Below are 12,804 nucleotides of genomic sequence, written 5' to 3' on the forward strand. Positions count from 1 at the left end.
AAAATTAATTCTCGAAAGAACCGTATTATTATACCGGTCGAAAAAAAAATGTATATAATAGTAATAATAACCATAGGTACTGTGGTTTAAAAAAAAAGGTGGAAATTTAATGTCAAGATAATGATTATTGTACAAAAAATCTTATTTGTCTTTTACTTTCTGTAACTTGTTAGTGTGTAATTAAGCGAGACTATACTTTTGTGACATTATAGAAAACATTTAATATTTTCTAACGAGTCATACAGAAATAATGATAATAACATATAATCATACAGTAATAATTTTCAATTATACGAATTCTCTCATAATAATGTTCTTTGCGGAAATTGTTTATCATCCTATACCACGTGTCCATCGTAAATACATCGTAAATAAAAACAACTTATACAAAAATAGTAGAATAATACATAAAGGATTTCATAAAAATATAAAGGAATATAAATATATAATATGTACACATTATACACGTATATAAAGTATAATAAATATTTTTTGTACATTTGAATTATCCTAGGCAATTTCTAATTGTATACGTTTTTAAAATATTTAAGGATAATAAAATGATAAAAAAAAAACGATTCAACAATTCTACACTTACGAAGTTTGTATATATTAAAAGTGAAAATACCATAAGCAATAAATAAATTTTTAAAAGTAAATAATAGATAATCAATCATCGATAGTAATGGTTTTTGAAACGAAGGTACCTACTATAAGACCTAACAAAGGTTTATGTTTAAATTTATTCACATACGTATTTACAGAGAAAGTGTTTATCATATTATAATAATCATAATAGGTAATAATAATAATATTTTTGTTATTGCGCGTTAGTGTTTAAAGTCAACAGTGTTTGACGATTAATGTTACTGATCTGGCATGATGGCTAAAATGGCATAACTATACATCATATTTATTTATTATAAAATATAACTTAATGTAAGTATGTTCAATAGTTTGAAGGTATGTGATGATTAAACCTGAGATTTAGAGTATATATATTAGGATGTACCTATATATATTATGTTACTATACAATATTATATGTAATAGTATCTTATAAAATTCCAGTCATTGTAAAGAATTATTGATGTTATATTGTTAAATAATATTATTAGTAAATTATTGTAAATAATTATTATTAATTTCCCTTAATATAATATAACACATTAGATGCGAACTCTTAAAAAAGAGAGTTTTAACGCTAATTGGCTAATTTCTCAGTGACGAATAGAAAAAAAATATTTTATAGTCTGTTTAAACGTTTAAAGGTTAAAGCCATCGTAAAACAGATTACTCTGTATAATATGTTGTGTTATTTTATCAGTGCCACCATATAGTATAAGGTGAAATCATACACAATTCATATTTCATACAGGCTTCAATGTCTACATATTGAGCATGTGTGGTCTAAAATACTATGCACAATATTACAAAATATAAAATACATGACATGTAAACCGAGATAATAATATATTATAATATGTATTTATATAAACATGTGCTGTACCGTAATTCAGAAGGTACTATTTAAATATTTATATAATTTACTTTATTTTGTAATAATAATTGATAATTTTTAAATATTTTAATTTAAATATAAAACCATGAACTGCTTCTATCTACAACGAGTATTCTAATTATATTATAATACTAGTATAATACTTGAAGTTTATAAATTATAATTTACAGTTTAATATTACGAGTATTAAGACACATAGGTACCTATATACTCTAAACATATATTATGTGAGATGGACTATGGAGGTTAGGAGAAATAAGTAAGGAAAAAATAATATTTATATATATATCTACCAACCTCATTCTATCGTAGATCAGTAAACAATTTTTAAACAGATTTTCGAAAACGCTCAATTTATATCCAGCCGTTAATGTTACTTTCGTGTAAGCCCGATGATGTATATTCAATAACTCAATTATAACGTGTAAAAAACAACAAGAAGAAAAAACAGTAAATCTAACTTTACATATTAAGTTAAGCCGTATAAGGTTCACAGGTGTGAATAAATTATCCTTATCATAACGTTCTACTTTTAAAATCATATTATTCCATTTGCCATACGCACAATATTATACATATATATTATTATTATATGCGTTTTCATTTTGATAAAATAATCTTCCTTGTCCTAGGTTAAACGATTAGTGTATACAAACTCGTGTATTCTTCTTAACAATATGCATAAAATGTGTTTATTATAATATTTGTATTAAAATATATTATAGTATTATACCTACTTAATGTGAGAAAAATGTAAATAGTAAACGAGCGGTGGCTTTGAGTGTGTTTTTTTTCTTCCTCCGCACTTTTTGGCAGCGAGGTGTTTAAATGGAGAAAAAAAACATAACTTATATAGTAGTTTGATTGGCAAACCCTAAAATAGTGTAGTATGAATAAATAAAATGATTATAAACACAGAACACCATCAGGCGATACACACATGTGCGTTATTTATACTTGAAACTTCTAAAATATCCGTTTTCCAAAATTACGAAACATATATTATATTATGTATAATAATAATAATAATATGAATGTTGCTGTAATATTCTGAGAACGACTTCGACATATGTTGAAGTATAAAAAACGTGCAGGGACGGAACTTCAAAGTTCAAGTACTCTATTATAAAGCTTTAAGTTCATAACACAAGAATAATTTAATGAATAAATTAACAAAATAATTTGGATTTTGTTGAAAAAATATTCAAATAAATATATAGCACATATTTTTATGTTAAAACATAGATATTATACATAGGTAACATGATAAAATCACAGCGATTTTTCACATGTTTTTAATTACAAAATAACTTCTGCGCCATTGAAGAATATGTTATGTTATAGATATAAAACCAATGATTTGATGATATACTACAGTATTATACGCGAGCAATAAGTGCCTTGTAAAGGCATGTGTAGCGATGCGGTGCAACATAAACAGTATACAATATGTATGTGTGTTATGCAAATTGATTCATGTCTGATCAAACGACGGTCGCCGATCAACAAACTTTGCCCACCCTGTCATCGATCACAGCGTGTCGTGTAAAAAATACATCGCAAATATAAAAAATAATCCCAAAATATATAAACACTGTCCCGCGGTTATTATAGTTAGATCCGGTATGGTAGTACTGGACTGGTTGTAAGTTGGTGGACAGGTAGTATATAACCTAATACGAGTGCATTGTATTTATAATACTATTATACTATGTGTTTATAAAAAATGTATAAAGAATTATATATGTTAAAATCTTGATGTATGTATGTATGTATGTATGTACCCGTGTATAATACGATTATCGTAGTTTTCGTCGTTTTTGTCATTGCTATATATACCTATTATGCATAATAATGTCTATGTTTCACTCCCGATTAATATTATGATAAGACTCAGCGAGTATTGCACAAATACACACACACACACACACATATATATATATATATATAATATATTATAATGCAGTGCCGTTTCGGTTTCACTGACAGTTCAGATATTTCCTTACTATAATATATTATATAATGCGCTGGCGAAAGAAGAAAAATGTGTCAAAAGTCGGTCAGCGATTCGTGTGCCGTGTAGTGAGATTTATTAGTTCGATTTATGCTAAACCTCGTATTTATTTATCTATTATAGTAATTCCATACATGATGTATAATAAATACAGATACAGGAAATCTCGAATATAATATTGATACATTATACTTAATTCTTTTACACATAACACATGGTATAAATATTTTGAAAATTTCTTATAGTATAACTACTATAATAATATAATAAAAAATGTTATTACTTATTATAGAATATGGTGTTATAATTCAGTGTCATTAACTCAAAATGATCATTAAAAATATCCTGAATAATATATGATACCCAAACAACTACAATTACTATTTGCTAATATTTTATCATTACTTATAATTTAAAAATTATAATTGTTCACGAGTTCAATTATTATATAACATGGGGAATATCACGTAATATTATTTGGTCCAAATAAGCAGTGACGTATTTAAGAGTAGGGTGTCCTGAGGTTTAACCCTTTCAATTTTTTCTAGTTCTATTCATTATTGAAGTGTTGCAAAATATTGTTGATAAATGACGAAATATTTTAAAACTACTTTGAAAATTGAATAGTGTTATTGTTTTCTTTGGAAAAAGCTAAATTTAATGCATTAGCCGTGTTATCAATCAATCGGAAGAATTACATTAAAAGTAATCAAGTATTGAACGAATTGGTAGTAAAAAAAAGACTTCTACTTTAAATATTGTGAGATTAAGGTTTTTAAATCGAAGTGTAATTTAATTTTAATTTATTCAGTCAAATTATTTATACTTTATTCTTGTCATAATTATAATCAAAAATTTAAGTAGCAATCCTAAGATTTTTTTACAAAAAAATTACCACTTATAATATAATACATTATATTATTATTATAAGGTATATTTTAAATAGATATGAATTCGTGATGAAATAAAACTATAATAATATTTACGGAGAAAAAATGTTTCCATAAGTCAAAACACTCCCTCCCCCCCTACAAAAAAAATACGAATGGGTATCTGTAGTCCTGTATTTTCGAGTATTGTAAACTACAATAAGTACCTACGTACAGAGGTGATTAGAGTTAGTAGTGCGTTGAAAAAACGTCAAATTTTTTTTCCTTACATTTCGATACCTATAGTCCTATTTGGAACGTAAAATTTTTCAATTTAATAAAAAAACAACTTGCTCGACGTTATTTAGATACACAATATTTATATCTGTTGTATAATATTGGTACCACAACAGAGTTGTATGTATATATTATAAAAACCAAATCGTTTTACAAAATATAATAATATATACAGTTTTTATTACATCAATAATAATATGCGGCAGACGAAAGTAAAAAAAAAAAAAAACACCGGCGACCGCGACGACTAGGTGTCAAAATAATAACGTTTCAACGGTATTTTTCAAAGCAGATAGTTTGTATTTTATTATATTTTTACATTTTTTTAGTCACAGTCGGTTTATACGGAGGACGGCACACGTCTTTTCAATTATATCAAAACACACACACACACACACACACAACACGTATATATGAATGTACATTTTTATTTTTTACTATATATACACACATAACGTTTTCCGAATTACACGGTGCCCATGAAATATATTATACAGCTTATAAGAATGGAGAAATATTTGAGATTTCGTCTGTCTCTTGGTCGGACTGCAAACAAAACACGACAACGACCACGTGACGACCACGACCATATAATAACGATGGTAATATAATAATTATAGAGGGGAAAAATGTGAGTAGAAAAAAAAATAATTCGAAATTAAACAAGTATAACGGTGTAAATGAAACCGAAGAATAGTATACTAGCTGCGGTTGAGAAGTGAGAAAACTAAAAAATATAATATACACCACAACCACATACCTATATATTATAATATCTATTTCGACTCGAACCGCGGCGGTACGGTGTCACGCGATTTCTGAGAGGCAAACTCGTCATCGTCGCCGTCTATACAGGTACATCCCGTTTTGCCCCCGATAGGTCGCGTACTCGCGTGTAGGTGGACATGCAGCGGCGATGGCGATGGCGTAGGTATTATCATAACGGTAAATGTCCAATAATATTTTATTCGCTTCGTCGAACGATGGCCCGTTTGGCTGCCGTAAATTTGATTTCGTTATTATTGGTGCAAACAAATATTTATAATCTCATAAATGCATAAATTTAAAATTATTATATTATGACATTATGTTATTATAATATGCACTAGTACGTATTATAATATCGTTTGATATACGCGTATATATTAATAAAATATACCTTAAAAATAGTTGAAATGATAAAAGTTTAAAACTCGTGAAAATGTTATTAAGTGCTATTAATATTTTTTTAACCCTCAAATAACAATATGACTGCACAATGTATTTCATTCTGTTCACCAACTCCGACCTATTACTGATCTTCACTGTGCCACCACGTTGTATGCGCGATAATATTATGACAACAGGTTTTTATTTTGAAAATACGTTGTTAAAACGAAATGTTACCAAATTTGCCCATAAATAAGTGCGGTACATAATATTTAATATAGCATGCCGACTAGACGATTATATATATATACGTATTTGGACCAATGAATTATTATTGGTGCACGCGAAACGATACACTATCGTGTTACATTATGCTAAAGCGTATATACAGAAATACACAATAATATGTAAATATGTAGAACATAATGCGATTGTTTCACGCTGGACACGATTGCCGCAACAATGCATCCCCGAAACGATTCAAAACTCTAGGACGCCCACGTGCAGTCGCCAAGCACTAAACTTATATATATATGTATTTTGTGCATATATGTGTGTTTTATTGAAAAATTATGCATTCGGTTTACTTCATGATGAGTTATTCTCTTATCGAAGCTGCAGACTTGCGGAAAAATTTAAATCATGCCCTAAATATATGTATCGAAAACATATACGCCCGTCGTGGGGCTTTTTAGCGTAACACTAATATATTATATGAATATTGCGTACCTATATACATAGGACGTGCAGCGTTTACGCGTTATTGTCTTGCGATAAGTATCTCTCTCTCAAGCGTATAATGTAGGTAGGTACCTATTACACATGATTTTCGCCGTGGACGAGCATATCATTATATACCACTTGCCGGTTGTCCGTCGCATATTTTATCATATTATACTATAACATACAAACATACTATGCACACTGTAACAATAACATACTACTCAAAACAGAACACATATTATATACATATAACACATTATACACGGTGTATATGTGTAATGTAATATATGCTGCCGTTTGCCATTTTCGACAAGCGAATATAATATATGTTTGAAAATTACACCGATGAGGTGCACGGACAAATTTAGATAAACCCGACACCGCCGGCAAAGATGGAGCCTCGATTGTATATTTAATTAATTATTTTATATTCGATAACAGTTTTTGCTATCCACGCCTGGAAATTCCTATTTATTTTATCGCAGAAATTTTATTTCGCGTGGGTACGTGCGACATTATTATAATATGTATGGTATAGGCATTATAGACACCGCGCATAGGTTTGTAGAATGTTACCCATAATATTATAATGATACATTGCTATCGACTTGGTGAAGGACATGTGATACTATATTTTACTGTTATTTATGTGTAGGTAATACGCGAACATGGCCAATTACCTACATACATATTTATTTGCCCGCACTTAAATTATATTATTATTATGATTTTAAGAAGTGAACGTTTATGTAACATACGTTATAATTGAGCATTTTTACTTAACCGCATATATCGTACATGCATTGAAATTCAGCTCTGCCGTGAAGGGGAGGTAAAATTAGGTTGTTAAAGATTGTTTTATTATTTTATTTTCATTCATTTTCTCGCAAGTTTAAATCATATTTTTGTGTGAGTATAAAATATGAGTATATTAATATGAACACATAAATGTTTATGTGCATATTATAATATACGAATTATAGAATAGGCGTTATAAACCGATTTGTCTTTCGTCGTATAGCGGATGACCTTGCGAACAACGTTGTCCAAATATTTGCTGGTCTTGCGACGCTATAATAATGTAATAATAATACGTCGGTCGAGACTTAATGTGTAAATTCTAAAAACAATAAAAATTGTTCAGTTTTGGTACACAATATTTGCAGGACAAATTATAAAATGAGTGTAAATGAGAACATTGCAGCGTCTTTATTATTATAGTACGTATAGTACAACGCGAACTATTTACCATAAAAATAATATAGTTGATTGAAATTCAATCCCAATGATTATAATTTATAATATTATCATTTAAAAATTATACTTTTACGACGTATAACAATACGGTGCCTCCGAGCTTACGAGACGCAACCAAACGTACGACAGAGAATAGAAGACATTACATTATTTTTATTATTAGATTCTTAACTTCTCTTGCCTACATACGCCGTGTCGAGAAAGGTGAATAACCAGATAGTTTACACATTCGTCTTTTACGTTTGCGATTCGTGAGTATAACTAGGTAAATGTTTGCGGGGGTAGAGGGTATGAAGTTGCCAAAATTATATTTCAAGTGTAATTTATCTTACATATGTTTTTAACACAAAATGTTATTATCAGTAGAAATTATATGATCATGATTTTGAATATTTTGATTGTCGTAAACTCATAAACTCATAATTACTAGATGTCTGTAGTAATAAAATAAATAATAATTATAATCTACATATTATATTATGAATATAATTGATTACATATATATGTTTTGATAGACCTTTTATATCAATCGGTTTAATATAGCATTATACTTTTTAGAATACAATTTAACTAAATAATAAAATAAATTTATAAAATATTAATAGGTGTTCCCATTTTTCATTTTTACAGGAGGGAAAAACTTTTTTTCATCACCATATAGTGTTCAACGACAGATGACATTATTATCAAACCCATTAGGATTTTTAAGTTGGTAATATTTAAACTGTGATCAAAGTTAGGGAAATATTCATATCAACTGTAGATTAAGTAGAAAAATAATGTTTTTTTGCACATTAATGTAATTTTTACTCACCGTTATTGAATATGATTGTTTTATCTATAATTTATATAAGTTTCAATACGATGACTATTTTAACTCTTTTAAACATTATTCCAATAAATTATTAATATTTTTTAAATTCTTTTATATTGCAGTATAATTTTTAATTATTATCTAAGTTTCTAAATATTTTAAATGTGATATAATTTAATCAATATGATTTATTGTCATTTGTCAAATATCCAGATCCAATTTATTTACCAAAAATCAAATTTTTTTTTTATCGATTATATAATATTGTGAAGGTCGCGTATAGGATTCTATAATACAATACAATACTACACACATGTAAGATTAGAATTTGAGATAAAATGTTTTTTAAGTATTTTCTTGTGGTGTGAATCATCTTAGTAATATTGATACTATGGGCCGCAAGTATACGAGGGGAAAGTGTGCGATGTATTGACGTAGGAAATCCAGATGGATAAAAAAAATTAGTCAAAAAAACCGTCATAATAGTTTCATGTAAAGTCCACGCGATCAAGGATATCGTATGTCGGGAGAGCGCATCGCCGTCGGATAAACTTATCGCGTATCACGTATTCACAAGATTTACGAGACGATTATAATGTGGTCCGAGAGAGGTATAACACAAATATTCGGACAGTTTAAACGAGAGGACGGGATCATTTTCAACAGACTTATTCTTCGTCACTGCCTGTCTCGTCACTTAAGCTATGCAGTGTTTCTAGCGTTTCATCCTCGTCGTGTGGTCGGCAACGTATTTTACGATCAGAAAATTATAGGGCACACGCGTCCGTATATATATGTACTATGCGTAATGTATATAGATATATGTATAATAATGTGTATACATTATATTAGCCCACCGGACAGGTCGACTCTCATTAAATACGAATTGTGTTTGTGTGTGTGCCTTATGTGCGTCCACACTCTTTCATTTTATTTTCTTCTCTACGAAACGTTATTATGTTATACATCGTTCCGAGTTTTGTTATTTATTTCCAAGTGTCGGTTACGCGTTCTCGAATTTCTATAGTATTGGCCTCACCAATATCAATCGCATTTATATATTATATACATTATTTATGGCGCCGATACCGATAACGGGTAAATGACTTTTGAGAATACGACCAAAAGACCTTGAAAAACTCGATATATTATACCTATATGGCTATACCTATAGGTACCTGTACGTATTATATAGTATATGTACTCAAACATATTATTATTATTTAGTTTATATATATATAATATATATAGGTTCAAATACATTATTAAATTTAAACGTACCTAAGACTGCTGTCACAGTATTTAATAATATTATTTATCCGATAACAAGTATAGTGAATACTTAAATAGTTATATATATGATATATCTGATATCATATACCTACACTAAATATATCAAAGGTTTTTAAGATTGTATGTTATAGAATAATTTTTTTTTAAGAGGACGCCATACTCGCATGTGTTGTCTATCTTACTAACGTACATCATAGCAAATTTTCGTTCAGCAGAATCCATTTTGTTATATTAGCTTTAATATTAGAGTAAATTTACCTATTATCAAATTTAAAGGTAAGAATATATCTAGACAATGACATATGATTTTATTGAAATTATCATTTTAAAATGAGTTATGAATATTTTAAAGTTGTAATATTTTACATAGCCTACAATTCACTCTAAAATAATAATATCAATAAAAGCATAAGTTATTGTCTAGATAATATTCTTAGCTTTGAATTTGATAATAGGTAAATTTACTCTAATATTAAAGCTAACATCACAAAATGTATTCTGCTGAACGAAAATTTGTTATAATGTACGTTAATAAGACAGAGACAACACAATAACACATGCAGGTGTCCTCTTAATTTTCGTTTTAATTATAGCTGAATTAAGATTGCATGTAGTATTTGTACAATGATTAGTAATGACTAATGATTATTATAGTACAATGAATAGTGCATACCTACTGTATATTAATTTACGATTCAATGACGACAAGTTCACTTGTCACCTATAATATTGTACATTATCATTGTTTGTATGCTAATTTAAAAAAAAAATAGAAATTTAGATGAAAAATAACCGTGTCTTCAATAAAATTACTGAAACCTACAAAATAACTGATAAAAAAAAAAAAGACTAAAATATTAAAAAGTTTTAAGATAAAATTATCTAGTATAAGTATTGATCAGACCTACAGTTTTTAATATGAATTATATGAAAATAGGCTGCCATATTTTTCTCTATAATATTAATTTATGAAAAAAACTTAATAGTAAAATAATATAATAAAATACTAAGGCACGTCTTGTAATTATTAGGTCTGACTTCTGATAATTTGATGACGTAAAAATCTACGAAACATGGTTTCATAATGGAGAATTAACAACTATTTATTAGCTTTAACCATAGTAAATTCTACGAATTTAAATATTATTATAGGAAATTTATATAGCTCTGACGTTTTAAGGATTGCAACCACATTGTATTATTAATTATAAGCGTTATTATGTAGATGTGAGCTCAGTAAATTTAGTAATATTATTAATTATTTATTTTTATTTTATTATTATTAATTTTTTTTATTTATTATTCACTAAAACCAGTAAAACTAAAAAAAAAATGCACGTAAATCTACGTTATTTACTTAAAATATAGGTACTGGATTACTGGTAAATTTATGAATACATTTGTTTGCGGTATAATTCTCATTTCTAGAACACGCATCACTTGATTATACACAGAATACATTTGGTTATAAGTTACCATATTTTTGGTTGAAACATAAAATTATTTAAAAGTATTAACCCATGTTTTTATATGTAAAATTAATTAGTTGTATAAAAGTAACAAATCAATCCTATTTTATGACGTATATAACTAGGTATAGGTATATAGGTACCTAATACCTATGCATTTGTAGCTTAAATCAATAAATATTAATAAAAAAAAGTTGAGGTATAAAAATTGAGCTGTTATAGAACTACAGAAACCACAATTATCATTAACGTAAATTATTGTTATAGTGAGTTCCACTTATAGTATATAGACACTTATAGTAAAGGTTTAAAAAATATTAAAACAAAATTGTTTGTGTGTTTTTGAAAATGTATCCTGAATGTTATAAATATATATTAATGTTTTAAAATTGTATATATTATTACAATTACCTAGAATATAACTTTAATAAAACTGGCATAATAATTACAAAACAAATAATCTAACTAATATACTACAGTAATAGGTATATTATTATTCTATTATTTATTCAATTTAATGTAAATATATTTTATACTTTATATTTAAGTAAATTAAATATATGGACGACGTATGTACAAACACACTTTTATTTGAATTTTTGGTTTCATCTTTTACTAATCAAAACGTTTCCAATTAATATTATTATTATTATATTGATTAGCTGCATCACCAATTATACGTTATATTTCTAGTCTAACATCAAATTATTAGAAGTAACAAATTATCTACATAGGTGATTGAAAATAATTATTTTACCGTTTTATAAATAATATTATAATATCCAACGACACCGTCATTATATCAGTTACCACTTAGTATTTATCAACCTTGTATTTCAATACAAGACAATAATGTTAACAAGCACACTCTACAGTTTATATTATAAGAGAGTAAAGAGTAGAGACTATGCCATTAGAAAAGTAAGCACTTGATTATTATATTCGACATAAATAAAATTATTATATAAAAGCGCGTAGGTAATTTTTATTTAAATTGTTCGTACAGTTGTGACAAGTTATATTAAAAATGTTTAAGCATGCATTATTGACTACTGTTCAGTTATTATAACGTATACCTATTACCTACCATATATTTAAAGGTATTATATAGGTACTTTAAACAGTATAAATTATATGAAATTCATGATCTGCGATAAGGATTATTATTTTATAGCTACAGGTCAAATTAAATTAGTATAGTAAAAGTATTTATTCTTTAAAATATTTATAGCTATTATTTTGTACACGTACAGTTATAAAAAAAATCATTTACCAAGAACAATCAATTTATGTTAACTAAATAATGTAAAGAAAATATTTTATTTCATATCGATAAGGTAAAAATAAACCATAAGTACCTATTTAAGAAGTGTACATTACTATACTCAATCTAGTGCT

At 27.4% G+C, this 12,804-nt stretch overlaps 1 protein-coding gene across 2 annotated transcripts in view; it reads right to left on the reverse strand.

The window, feature by feature from the left end:
• LOC132922659 (rho GTPase-activating protein 20-like) overlaps positions 1 to 12,804 on the reverse strand; it is a 220,929-nt gene that overhangs the window by 135,825 nt on the left and 72,300 nt on the right. The gene's annotated exons all lie outside the window — the stretch shown is intronic.

This window comes from Rhopalosiphum padi, chromosome 2 (assembly GCF_020882245.1).
Source record: "Rhopalosiphum padi isolate XX-2018 chromosome 2, ASM2088224v1, whole genome shotgun sequence".
Taxonomy (NCBI): Eukaryota; Metazoa; Arthropoda; class Insecta; order Hemiptera; family Aphididae; genus Rhopalosiphum; species Rhopalosiphum padi.